At 40.5% G+C, this 14,104-nt stretch overlaps 1 non-coding gene across 1 annotated transcript; it reads right to left on the bottom strand.

Moving 5' to 3' along the window:
- Window positions 1-13,200: 13,200 nt before the first annotated feature.
- On the bottom strand, window positions 13,201-13,307 carry LOC126186580 (U6 spliceosomal RNA). Its single transcript, XR_007537650.1, has one exon. It is a non-coding gene; the product is annotated as a U6 spliceosomal RNA (small nuclear RNA).
- Between the last annotated feature and the right edge of the window lie 797 nt (window positions 13,308-14,104).

Below are 14,104 nucleotides of genomic sequence, written 5' to 3'. Positions count from 1 at the left end.
TTTGTCTCAGGGTCATAGTGCTACACGCAGTACACGTCCACGGTGATAAGCCGGTAAAAAAAGTCATCCGAATTGGGCTGACGTATCTGATACATTTCCGCTGCTGCTCGGTTCAGTGGGCTTTTGGAATTGGCGTGAGCAGTCGTGGAACGCAGCGGGAGGTGTATTTCGTCATGCTGAAAATGTCATGAAAATTGTCAGATATTGATCCGTGACGGAGACTCACTTTTTCCACTGTCATCTTGATTGTGATATGACGGACTTCGAGCATCAGAGCCTCTATCTCTCTTGCGGTTCCCAGTTTTTCGCAAAGAAACTATCAGTGGATCCTAAGAACATAAAAATAGTTTTTTTTTTTTTGCAGTTTGATAATCTGATTTATAAAGAATATTGCAGCTTGGGCTAACCAGTCAATATGTAACTGTACATCATGAGGGGAAAGGAATTTTCCTTGTAGCAATGCAGGGAAAAGGAAAATGCTGCGCGCTCTGGCTCTGACGTGCCTGTCGGGACCGAAAGCACGCTATTCGTGTCTATCCTTCGGCGGCTAAGAAAAGATTAACAGCTCGTTGATCCTGTTTGGACGCATTTGGTATTAAAGTCGCCATAGTTCACTTTTCCGTATTTACAACACGCACGTCGGAAAGACACGAATGCTGAACTAATCCCTTGCTTACATGTCGTTGCTTATATACCCGTATCGGAGTCGCGCTACGTTACATATACGCTATAGGAACACCCTCATTTTTGATCGCTCCTTATACATTTATTGCGATAGAGGGGCACACGACATCCTCTCTTAGGCAAAAAAAAAAAAAAAAAAAATAAATAAAAAGGAATGGGTCGGAGATTGGTAGATGTGATGAACCTGCACAGACAAACAGATGGTTACAGTTTCAGCAAAAATGAATAATTTATTCAAGAGAAAGCGTTTCGCAAATTGATCAAATCAATAACGCGTTCCTCCACGTCTGGCGCTTATGCAAGCAGGGAAGCGATAGGCGTGGGAGCACGCGAACACAGAGTGCAAAGAAGGCGGCCTACATGTGGTGACAGAGGGTCGCGTATCCTGTGGGTCCGGACACAGTCCTACGGAGGCCACCAAACAAATCCTTCTGGCTCTGTAGCCGGAGCCTCGTCATTCTGCAAACAGTTGTTGTTTAACTGTTTGTGTGGAGGGAATCCAGCGCACAAGTATAGTTGGCGCGGAGTTTAGCGCCTAGACAGGATTCGCAGTACGGGCTTTTGGTGGACTCATCACTGTGGGTTTTGATGGTCGCAGGAGGGGCAGTTCTGTCTTGGACCGACGGAGTGCATCTGGACCACTGGATGCAAAACTTAGAAATTTCGTAGACGTGCTTCTTTAGCAGACTTTGCTCTTGAGACCTTTCATCGAGGTGGTGCTCAGTCACTCTGATCGCAATATCAGTCTCCACCCAAAGCAGCCATCTCCCGCACGTACGACGACAACAGTAGTGGTAATATCCTCAGGTCCAGTATTTAGTGAATTAACAGGCTATCGAAATCCCCTCTTTGTAGCAGACTCAATCGTGCCGAAGCTGCAGTACGAGTTAATTGTCTGTGCACCGAAGTATCATTCGAGAGGGCTCAATCACTGATGCATAGGATGCTAATTCACGTCTGGTCTTGTTGTCCTCCAGTACACTCTAGATTGCACAGTAATTCACATAGAGCCGTAGGGACCTTCGACGAATCTTACCAACTACACAGTCTCGGATTTCACTTGTACTTAACGTTTAAGACTAATGTTTATTTAATATTCAAGTGCGTAATCACTATTCACATGAGTGCTTTTGATTTAAATGAATCTTATCGTGGTAGCAAGACTTTATGTAATTTCAGTAGTGGAAAAAAGTTTCCATACCTGCTCCCCGAGCACAGATTTTGGTGAATATCAATTAACTTTTCTAATAATTAATTATGTGAATTTGATCCAACTCAACTGGCGTTGCACAAGGGCCAACAACTAAATTTGCTTATTCAAATACGTGTTTAACACTTATGTATAGTCACTTGAGGGTCGTGGGTATTAATGAGCTCGACTCTGATACTGGTTTATTCAAACCACGCAGTCTCCAGCTGTCCCCCCGCCCCCCCCACCCCCAAGGAGCTCAACAAGGGCAACAAAACGGTCTGTAGAATATCGCCCACGTACCGCTGTGCTGTAAGGGTTCCGCGGATGACCACCAAAGAGGTCCTGCTATGAAATGAAATGGCACCTTAGACAACCACTCCAGGTTGTCAGGCCGTATGATGGGTGGCAATTGTGTTGGTATCCCACAACTGTCTGGGGCGTCTTTGCTGGTCACCAGGGCTCAGTTCCAGGCTGGAATCATCACTGAAGACAATTCCATTTCAGTCAACGAGGTTCCAGGCAAAAGACATGTCTTGAGACAGAGGTGGGATACAAGCCTGACTATCAACCGCCATACAGCCCGACGACCAGCAGTGATGATCTGGGGTGCCATAGCAGGACCCCTTGGTTGTCACCCACAGCACTCTTGCACCACAGCAATACATCGACGATATTTTATTGCCAATTTTGTTGCTTTTCATGGCAAGTCATTCTGGGCTTACATTTCAGCAAGATAATTCCCGCCTGCACATGACGAGAGTTTCTATTGCTTGTCTTCGTGCTTATAAAACCTTCATTGGTCAGGAAGGCTGCAGGACCTCTCCCCAATTGAGAACATTTGCAGCATTCTGGGCAGGGTCCTCCAACCAACTCGGGGTTTGGACGATCTAACGCGCCAATTGAACAGAATTTGGCATGTTATCCCTCAGGAGGACATCCAACAACTATCGGTCAGTGCCAATCCGAAAACTGCTTGCATATGGGCCAGATGTGAACCAACACGTTACTGACTTGCTCAAGTCTTGAAGTTCTTTCTCTTTAATAAATCATCCAGTTTTTCTGAAATTGTAATCATTTGTCCCTCTGTACATGTGCATCACATTTACCGATTTCCGTCTCAATCGGATAATTCGTTGTTTTTATTTTTCGAGTGTATTCGACAGATCACTAAAACCGCGCATCCTATGTTGTGGGATAAACGCCAGGAAGATAAAAGCTTCCTTATAGTTTCCATTTGCTTATCCGTACAAGAAAATTATGTGCGCTAAGTCCATAACTCGGTACAATTAGAGTTGATTTGCTGCGAACACAGACTGCAGCGTGGCAGACCATTACTCTGGATATAACCATTGAAACGCCGCCTGCAAAAATGGGGGCGCAGTTTCGTGAACGCATGCCTCAGAATGGACCCCTCAAGTGTTTCAGGTTAGCTTATCTTGAGATATATCCACAGTTTAATGTGTCCCTCCTAATAATCTAGATTTCCAAATATAACAGTACTGTGAAAATACTTACCTTGTCGCCTTTTGTTGTCTAGCTCTGTAGGACTACGGTTCCATGCTGCAGGGCGTAAACGATAACTGTTTACAATGTTCTACTGTGGAGTAGAGGGAGTCAAGACGAGAAATTTGATGTAGGACGTTTTTGGTCCAGCAAGCAAGGGAACAACCTCAAACTGGCCTACAAAAGCCACGTAAGCTACAGCGCAAAAGCGCTGCGCGAGATTTTCGATATCCTGTCGCTCCCTCACGCCACCAGGTTAGTCGCCTATTCCCTTAGCATTATTAATTTAAACTTTCCCTGAAGGTCATTAAAGAAAAAAGAGTTTTGTATACGGTATGCAAAAACTAATTACTTTTACATTACTTTTTCAGTTCGATCTAAATTTAACACTTACAAACATTTAGTTTCGTAGTATGAATGCCAGATTAAAAAAAACGATTTAAAATTCACAACATTTTCCGGGAAAATTTACAAATATATCAACTGTACATAATCTAAGTGCAAGAACAAGGGATTTTTTAATATTAAAGACGGTTTTAGTAAAAATCACGCGAGGCAGTATGCGCTTTAGCTTGGGTGGCCAATTTGGAGCTGTTTCCTGGCTTGAGAGACCACGTGTCCTGTATCAATTTGTTCTTCGGAGCAAGGTTGTATACATGGAAGAACCCTGGAGATACTAAAAGGTATCAGATAGATTATATAATGGTAAGACAGAGATTTAGGAACCAGGTTTTAAATTGTAAGACATTTCCAGGGGCAGATGTGGACTCTGACCACAATCTATTGGTTATGACCTGTACATTAAAACTGAAGAAACTGCAAAAAGGTGGGAATTTAAGGAGATGGGACCTGGATAAACTGAAAGAACCAGAGGTTGTACAGAGTTCCAGGGAGAGCATAAGAGAACAATTGACAGGAATGGGGGAAAGAAATACAGTAGAAGAAGAATGGGTAGCTTTGAGGGATGAAGTAGTGAAGGCAGCAGAGGAGCAAGTAGGTAAAAAGACGAGGGCTAGTAGAAATCCTTGGGTAACAGAAGAAATATTGAATTTAATTGATGAAAGGAGAAAATATAAAAATGCAGTAAATGAAGCAGGCAAAAAGGAAAACAAACGTCTCAAAAATGAGATCGACAGGAAGTGCAAAATGGCTAAGCAGGGGTGGCTAGAGGACAAATGTAAGGATGTAGAGGCTTATCTCATTAGGGGTAAGATAGATACTGCCTACAGGAAAATTAAAGAGACCTTTGGAGATAAGAGAAACACTTGTATGAACATCAAGAGCTCAGATGGAAACCCAGTTCGAAGCAAAGAAGGGAAAGCAGAAAGGTGGAAGGAGTGTATAGAGGGTCTATACAAGGGCGATGTACTTGAGGACAATATTATGGAAATGGAAGAGGATGTAGATGAAGATGAAATGGGAGATACGATACTGCGTGAAGAGTTTGACAGAGCACTGAAAGACCTGAGTCGAAACAAGGCCCCCGGAGTAGACAACATTCCATTGGAACTACTGACGGCCTTGGGAGAGCCAGTCCTGACAAAACTCTACCATCTGGTGAGCAAGATGTATGAAACAGGTGAAATACCCTCAGACTTCAAGAAGAATATAATAATTCCAATCCCAAAGAAAGCAGGTGTTGACAGATGTGAAAATTACCGAAAAATCAGTTTAATAAGCCACAGCTGCAAAATACTAACACGAATTCTTTACAGACAAATGGAAAAACTAGTAGAAGCCGACCTCGGGGAAGATCAGTTTGGATTCCGTAGAAATACTGGAACACGTGAGGCAATACTGACCTTACGACTTATCTTAGAAGAAAGATTAAGGAAAGGCAAACCTACGTTTCTAGCATTTGTAGACTTAGAGAAAGCTTTTGACAATGTTGACTGGAATACTCTCTTTCAAATTCTAAAGGTGGCAGGGGTAAAATACAGGGAGCGAAAGGCTATTTACAATTTGTACAGAAACCAGATGGCAGTTATAAGAGTCGAGGGACATGAAAGGGAAGCAGTGGTTGGGAAGGGAGTAAGACAGGGCTGTAGCCTCTCCCCGATGTTATTCAATCTGTGTATTGAGCAAGCGGTAAAGTAAACAAAAGAAAAATTCGGAGTAGGTATTAAAATCCAAGGAGAAGAAATAAAAACTTTGAGGTTCGCCGATGACATTGTAATTCTGTCAGAGACAGCAAAGGACTTGGAAGAGCAGTTGAACGGAATGGATGGTGTCTTGAAGGAAGGATATAAGATGAACATCAACAACAGCAAAACGGGGATAATGGAATGTAGTCGAATTAAGTCGGGTGATGCTGAGGGTATTAGATTAGGAAATGAGACACTTAAAGTAGTACAGGAGTTTTGCTATTTGGGGAGCAAAATAACTGATGATGGTCGAAGTAGAGATGATACAAAATATAGACTGGCAATGGCAAGGAAAGCGTTTCTGAAGAAGAGAAATTTGTTAACATCGAGTATAGATTTAAGTGTCAGGAAGTCATTTCTGAAAGTATTTGTATGGAGTGTAGCCATGTATGGAAGTGAAACATGGACGGTAAATAGTTTGGACAAGAAGATAATAGAAGCTTTAGAAATGTGGTGCTACAGAAGAATGCTGAAGATTAGATGGGTAGATCACATAACTAATGAGGAAGTATTGAATAGGACTGGGGAGAAGAGAAGTTTGTGGCATAACTTGACCAGAAGAAGGGATCGGTTGGTAGGACATGTTCTGAGGCATCAAGGGATCACCAATTTAGTACTGGAGGGCAGCGTGGAGGGTAAAAATCGTAGGGGGAGACCAAGAGATGAATACACTAAGCAGATTCAGAAGGATGTAGGTTGCAGTAGGTACTGGGAGATGAAGAAGCTTGCACAGGATAGAGTACGATGGAGAGCTGCATCAAAACAGGCTCGGGACTGAAGACCACAACAACAACAACAACAGCTTCAGCTACACTACTGTGGTACGTTGTAAACAATTAACGCTTGCTCCCTGTATATCTGATGTGATCTTAGCTTTATACCGTCGTTAATGACCGCGTTGTCGATGAGGCGTCTGAGACGGGTGTTACGATTAATCAAGGAAAACCCCTAGTTGGGAAACGAGGCCAAAATTAATTGGTTACTGTCGAGTTACAATTTACAATTTCTTTATTGATTACTTCAACCATTAAAAGTCATTTCTTTATAACTTGACCATGAACAGATCCAAGAAAGCTAGTAGGCATGAGTGCCTTTTCAAAACAATTTACAGTTAACGGCCAATCCATTTTGTTTAAAACCGACTTTGATAAAACATTTGATAACAAATCAAATTTTCCAAGTAATGAAATTAAAAAACCTTTTACTTAAAACAGACTTTGATAACGCTTTTAATAACAAAATTAAAACTTTCCAAGTAATGAAACAAAAAAACGACCAATTTGCATACAATTTCGCTACCGAACATTTAGGGAGCCAACTTCTTTTAAACTTTGGCACAACAAGAGATTAAATTACAACGGCTCGCTAACAGGGAGGCAGAACTAACATTTTCAAAGGATGCCAAGTAGATTAAAACATTCAAAGTAAAGATACAGTCATTCACCTTTTACAATGACTAACAATTTTAAAGCCACGTAATTTTAAAAACCCACCAATGCAAGGCAAACTTAACCTTTTTAAACAGTGGCCAAAAACAATCAGAGTAAAATACAACCATTTAACATTTTACAATAACTAAGAACTTTAATACCATGTCCTGCCACCAAAATGTCCTGGGATAGAAATAATTAACCGACCGGGTGTAAGGGCGGCCACAAGTGTCTTCCGAAGGATGCTCAGGCTAGAATCGGACTAACAGACTCACAACGCCTCACATTCAGCAATCACATCGACCTCACGCGAGGCCAGGGGAGGCGTAGGAATCAAATAAGGAGCCATAATTCCTGCTCAAAAATACACTTCCTCCCAGGCAGTACTAATAAGAAGCCAAAAGATCACTGTCTACAATTACACCGGCGACAGGGACAGGAAATCCGAACGCAGGAGGCCACAAGGCAGAAAAAATATAATCTAAAACAGACGCTGGTTGCAAAAACCAAAATCCTTCAATTAACATCTAAACCTTTAACCAACTTAACTTGCAGTTCATCAGAGGAACAGCAGGTGAACTCCGATGCAAAGGTTCCTCACACCCGACAGTATACACGTCCCCAGCGTACCCTACTGGGCACAGTCACGCAGCCACGCGCTCTGTCACCGGAGCACTCGTCTTCTCTGCACCCACAGCGGAGAAATACCACTCCTCAGGTTAGGCGAGTTACTAGTCCATCATTCCCGCCTCCAGACGGAAAATTAAAGACAATCGTTGCCGCTCCCACCAAGTAGTGACTCGGAGCCACAGCCGTGGCCCCCGGGTGCTCACAGCAAGAGCTTACAGCCTTGTCCCGCCAACTCGTCCCACTCGTCTCCCACCACCAGAATAGACCACGCGGCTTCTCGGAACAACAGCCAACTCTCCACCGCCATGCCACGCCGCGGTCTCATCGTCTGACATTCTCTAATTCCCGATTTTAAAAACCGACCGACCGACTCGTCACCGCTAGGCAACCAACCGGCCATCCCCCAAAAGATCTTATTTCCTTACACAAGGCTAACGACTCGAAGATCGACTAGACCAGACACGTCACCAGAAGGGAATCTCAACAGAATCGCACGCAGCATAACGATAAATATGAAAGAATCAATTAACGATGGAATGGAAGAACTCAGAACAATCTTTACAGCGCGATATATGTTGAGAGCCGACACACGGCTCAGCGTCAAAGACTAATCTTTTTTCCTTTGAGTTTATACATAACAAGGATGAACTTACAGTACTGTATTTTTATTATTGTTCAGCACCAAACCAGTAATACGAGTACAATGCTCTGCAATACGTCGCTGCCTCAGCGTTCCTACTGTTACTGTCAGCAAAGACAACACAGCGTCATCTTGGAAATATACATCTATTTGCAGCTGTCAATGCGTCTGATAGCTATACTCGTCGATAGTGTGTCAATACCGTCCTATTGCTGTCCAAATACATCATTTCAGATGAGGCTGCTGCTTTTATTCTAGTGGCTTGTGACGTCAGACCCCTGTGTCAAACTAGAGCTACGTCAGAATTATGTCGTGTCTTATGACCCAAGTTTCAGTTATACTTATGGCCAATTATACAGATAATTCATTGGATCCAAATGACATTGGTAGTCCCTTTAAAGTTGTCGGTTCCATTAGCATGCAAATCGTGTTTATAAAATGGTGATTGAACCGGGCAGAATGGTAGTGAATGGGCTAAAAACACATAACATCGAAAATTACTAGAAAAAGGCAAAATAAAAATCAATCTGAGTGTTACTGTGATGTATATCAAACGATCCTGTTCGATCAGAGGATTACGAAACTGAAATTGGTCTCTGTTTTGGCAAAGTATTCCAGAAGATATACACATGTCTACTCTGTATTAGGAAAAGTTATTAAAAAGTCCACAAGTATAAGCATTATGTCTGAGTGCAGCACCTCTGATAATAAAATTAAAACAATTTGGAATATTGTTAAAAGGGAAAACGGGCAACTGAGAGCACAGGAAGACTGTATTTCTATCAAATTCAATGAAAAATTTGTTAACAAAAAGGCAGAAGTAGAAAACATATTAAATAACCATTTTTAATTGTTGTTGAGAAAATAGGATCCAGCTATTCATTAAAAAATGCAAGGCAATATATGGAAGAGGCAATACCTAAGCAGTTTGATAAAATTGAAATTCAGCCCACCCCTCCTACTGAAATTAGCAAAATAATAAATTCACTCTAAATTAAAAGCTCACATGGAACTGAGGACATTTGGAACAGAGTACTAAAAACTTGTTCCCAATAGATGAGAAGAATTCTCAGCTATTTTAGTAGTAGCTAACTAAAACAGGGCATTTTTTCCGCACAGTCTAAAATATGATACTGTTAAACCACTGCATAGAAAATGGGATAGGTCTAATGCTAACAGCCACCGCCATATCTCGTTTCTGACAGATTTATCCAATAATCTTGACAAAGTAATGTATTCAAGAGTAGCTTCACATATTTGTAAAAATTAAGTACTAACAAAATGTCAGTTTGGTTTTCAGAAACGGTTTTCAACAGCAACTGCAACACATGCTTTCACTTATCAAATATTAAATGCTCTGAATAACCAAACATCACCCATTTAGATTTCTTGTAATCTCTCAAAGGCTTTTGACTCAGTGAATCAAGTAATTCTTCTAGATAAGCTAAAGTATTGTGGTATGAGTGGGACAGTGCACAAATAGTTTAATTCATATTGAACTGGAAGATTGCAGAAGGTTGAAACTAACAGTTCAGATATTCCTGCAAAAATCAGCAGAAGCCTCTAACTGGGGAGGTATCAAGAATGGTGTCCCACAGGGTTCAGTCTTGTGTCCCTTATTGTTCTTAATATGTATTAATGCTTGCCACTCTATATTCACGAGGATGCAATGCTAGTCCTTCTTGCTGATGATACAAGTATAGTAATCACACCCAACGAAGGAGAATTAACTGAGTAAATTGTGAATAATGTCTTTCAGAAAATTATTCTCCAAAATGGACTCTCACTACATTTTGAGGAAGCCCAATATACAGGGTGGTCCATTCATCGTGACCGGGCCAAATATCTCACGAAATAAGCGTCAAACGAAAAAACTACAAAGAACGATACCTGTCTTGCTTGAAGGGGGAAACCAGTTGGCGATATGGTTGGCCCGCTAGATGGCGCTGCCATAGGTCAAACGGATATGAACTGCGTTTTTTTTAAATAGGAACCCCCATTTTTATTACATATTCGTGTAGTACGTAAAGAAATATGAATGTTTTAGTTGGACCACTTTTTTCGCTTTGTGATAGATGGCACTGTAATAGTCACGAACGTGTAAGTACGTGGTATCACGTAACATTCCGCCAGGTAAAGAATCAGATCAGGAACCTTCACAATTGTTCTTATTTCATTGAGAAAGAAATAAAAATCGAAATCACATTCCGAGTAGACTGCATCACTATACGCTCTACTTTACATCACCGCCATTGTTTGGCTACATGATGGGTTACGTGTGCTTTGCTCTATACTGTGCGATGAGAGCGAACCTTTTAAGAACGCAAGCCAAGTTGGTATCTCTATACAAACTTTAGAACAACCATTTAATTGTATTAATGCGACGTCTATGACGTACGTAGCCTGCGGAGAAAATTACTGCGTTCCCTATTTTTACGACAAATATCACCCTAGCAAATATAAATCATCAACTGAAAAACAATAAAAGCACCTAATTTTATATACGAAGTTCTCGTGTACAGCTTTAACACATATCGATTAGAAGTAGGTTTATAGTATGTAACTGTGTACCTGCAATTATGGAGTGTATATTCTGATTTATTTAAACTCCTTGGTATGTGGCAAGAAAATTAGTTTTGTAATGTCTATATGAACGAAGCAAAAGAATATGTTAAAATGATAAATTATTATAATATGTCTATGTCCATAAAAAGAAAATGTTTACTGAAAGCTGGTTCATGCTTAGGGCACTTGTATTTGTAACATGTAAAAGCTGCAGGGCAGTCCCCCCGCAGCGGAATTGGAATGGCGCGATGTAAAAGGTGGTTCTGGCGGTCGAACTGAGCGGCTCCTTTGTGTGAAAGGTACGCAGTGTGTAGCTAGCCATAGCACGGTACACTTAGACGGTGCTAAGAGAGGTAATTGGAAGCTGCTTTATAAAGGATTTGCCTCGGATGTGGATCCGTCTATTATTTGGTATTCTCGGCATAAAGGAATGGCTCTAATATGTTGAAAATCCGACGCCTAGAAGAGATTTTATAGAGCATTCGAACATCAAGAGCCGTGAGTACAGTTAGCCGCCATGTCGCTTGCCACCAATCTTTGTCACTGCTTCACTAACTTCATACATTCAGTAATGTATATGGACATGGAATAGTTAATTTGTGTGTGGTTTTCAATAATAATCAGAACATTATAAATCCGTGTCAGGAACCATATTTTCTATCCTGATCACGAACCTGTGCAGGGTCCTCACTAAACCTGCTAAAACCGAGTATCCTGATTTAAATGAACAATTCTTGCATTTAAGTGTTTAAAAGTGATTTTTGTCTAATATAAAGGGAGTAGTAAAAGTTGAAGTTAAAACCACAAAAGTGAAGTTGGAGAGACTTTTGCTAAAGTATCCTTCCTTTATTAAAAAATATAGTTTTGTAGGATTACAGTGCAAGATTGTGTAAATATTATTGTCTAGAATACCTGCTTCACATGCGATAAAAAGACAAATAAGTTAAGCTCATTTTCAAAAATTGTGTGGTTTTGATTTCTATCATGAATGGTCCCTTTTTTGACGTTAATTGAGCCCAGTGTTGTATTTTATTGTTTTGTAAAGTAAATCATTGAGCTACTCCAAGTGAAGTGAATGATTAGCTTTTTGAATTAATCTTTTCTACTGTAATAATCAGAGAGTGTTGACGAGTGAAACTATACTAGTTTATGAGTCCCCATCATATTCTCCACCTATAAGAAAAAAAGATTGAACTATTTCTGTTGCTAAGGAAAACTGATATACGTAGAGGAGTTTTAACAGTGTATTTATGATAATATTCATCTTTATTTGTTTTTGTCATGTCAGTTAAGATAAAAGCCCCTCACATCCAAATTTAGTTTTCTGCACTTCATGCAGTAACATTTCAGTAATTGATTAAGTAATGATCTTGAGTGTAGCTGTCATTAGTATGAGCTTGGTGCAAATTTGCTTCGTATAATTCAAGGATGTGTGCGTTATTGGTAACTGCTGCTACACACAGTTCAGAGTGCACTGTGTCAGTTTGTGTCTTGTGTGCTATTCAAAGGAAAATATCACCGAAAGTAACTTCAATAACCAATATTCGATTTTCTTAAACATATATTTCCGACGGATGACATCGAAAAAGTACAAACAAGGGCAGCTTGGTTTGTATTATCGCGAAATAGGGGAGACAGTGTCACAGACATGATACGTGAATTGGAGTGGCAATCATTAAAACAAAGGTGTTTTTCATTGCGACGGGTTCTTATCATGCAAATTCAGTCATCAGTTTTCTTCTCCGATTGCGAAAACATTCTGTTGGTACCCACCTACATAGGGAGAAATGATCATCAAGATAAAATTAGAGAAATCAGGGCTCGCACTGAAAAATGTAAGTGCTCGTTTTTTCCGCGCACCGTTCGAGAGCGTAACGGTAGAGAGACAGGTTGTTCATTGAATCCTCTGTCAGGCACTTAATTGTGAATAGCAGACTAATCACGTAGATGTAGATGATTTTATTACTTTCATTAACTCCAAAGGTTAAAGTCCGTTTAGTTTTTCTGTTAATTTCACCATATTCAAAATTATAGTCCGATACCTTTGTCCATTAGACGCACGCGCAGTCAAAATTCGAAATCCTCTCAGAGAGTAATATTAGCGTGTTTCACGGCACGTTAGTGTTATATGGGGCTTATCCCGTGACAGGACTAAAGGTTCGGTTTTTAGGGAAGAGTAACCTACACGCTAGTGTTTAAGCTTACAATCGCTTTCTAGAAAACTGTATGGAATCCGATACTTTTGTTTGCCTTTCCTTTTCATGCCTTTTATGAAAGTACTACTAATGCATCATATTAAATCTTATTTCCGTTTATTTTGCAGGGCAAATAGCGTAAAAAATTGAAATTATGAAAGATTAAATAGTTTCCACAGAGGGTCTCGAACCCACGACCTTCGGCTTACCGTTCTGTAATCTTACAACTTTGTTTTCCTTAAGTTTTGTCAACTTTGCTCAGGAGATTTACTAATCTTCTCTGTGTAGTTCCAGTTTTAGTATATGTACCACCATAACGAGTACAATCCACTCAGCCACCCCCAATTTACGTGCGTTGCTACCATTAATGTGTCATGTCTAGCCCGAGCCGCCCCAAAATTGCCATTTTCTTTCAAACGCCTGGCCATCATGAGCTCCCACTTGTGGTACTGTCATCTCTAACCAAGCCCTGCAAATACCACAAACTTGGACGAAATCGGTGACGAATAAGTGCGGTCTCCTTGTCAGCTGCAAGTTACTTTATGTGTTGCGCTGAAGAAGTGCGCTCAAGTAAAATACTTTAGCGTCTATTTTCTCCATTCTGTAGTTAGATGTGGCTTTCCTTCCGCTTTTGAAGACAAGTACTATATGTTAGCTACATTTAGAATAAAGCTACGTACAACCTAAAACGAACCAAATGTTAAGCATCCAGCGACCACATTTTTCACTGAAAACCGTTCAACTTTTACTCTACAGAGTATTTGGAAATTAATTATCACAGCAGTTATGCCCATATCGAAAAAATAGGCACATCATCACAAAGCTGTGATATGAAACTGTAAGATACGACCGAAAGAAAGTTTGCCTGACAATTATTATCCTCAGAATGGAATGAGACATATTATACACAGAACTGATGAATATGCCCAAATGAGAAAACAGTCGTTTTTAATTTTTTTAAAGGAAGAAGGGAAAATATACCGAAAAATTAACTCCAGGAGTTGATGTAGCTTTTCTTCATATACATGCAGTATTTTTTACAGTTTAATGGGCTTTTACTGTTTACAGCAAGATAATCTGAAAACTCATTTTTCTCATGTACTGCTACTTCGTGGGAATCG

The sequence above is a fragment of the Schistocerca cancellata genome, chromosome 4 (genome assembly GCF_023864275.1).
Source record: "Schistocerca cancellata isolate TAMUIC-IGC-003103 chromosome 4, iqSchCanc2.1, whole genome shotgun sequence".
Taxonomy (NCBI): Eukaryota; Metazoa; Arthropoda; class Insecta; order Orthoptera; family Acrididae; genus Schistocerca; species Schistocerca cancellata.
This window is presented reverse-complemented; position numbering and strand designations above follow the sequence as displayed.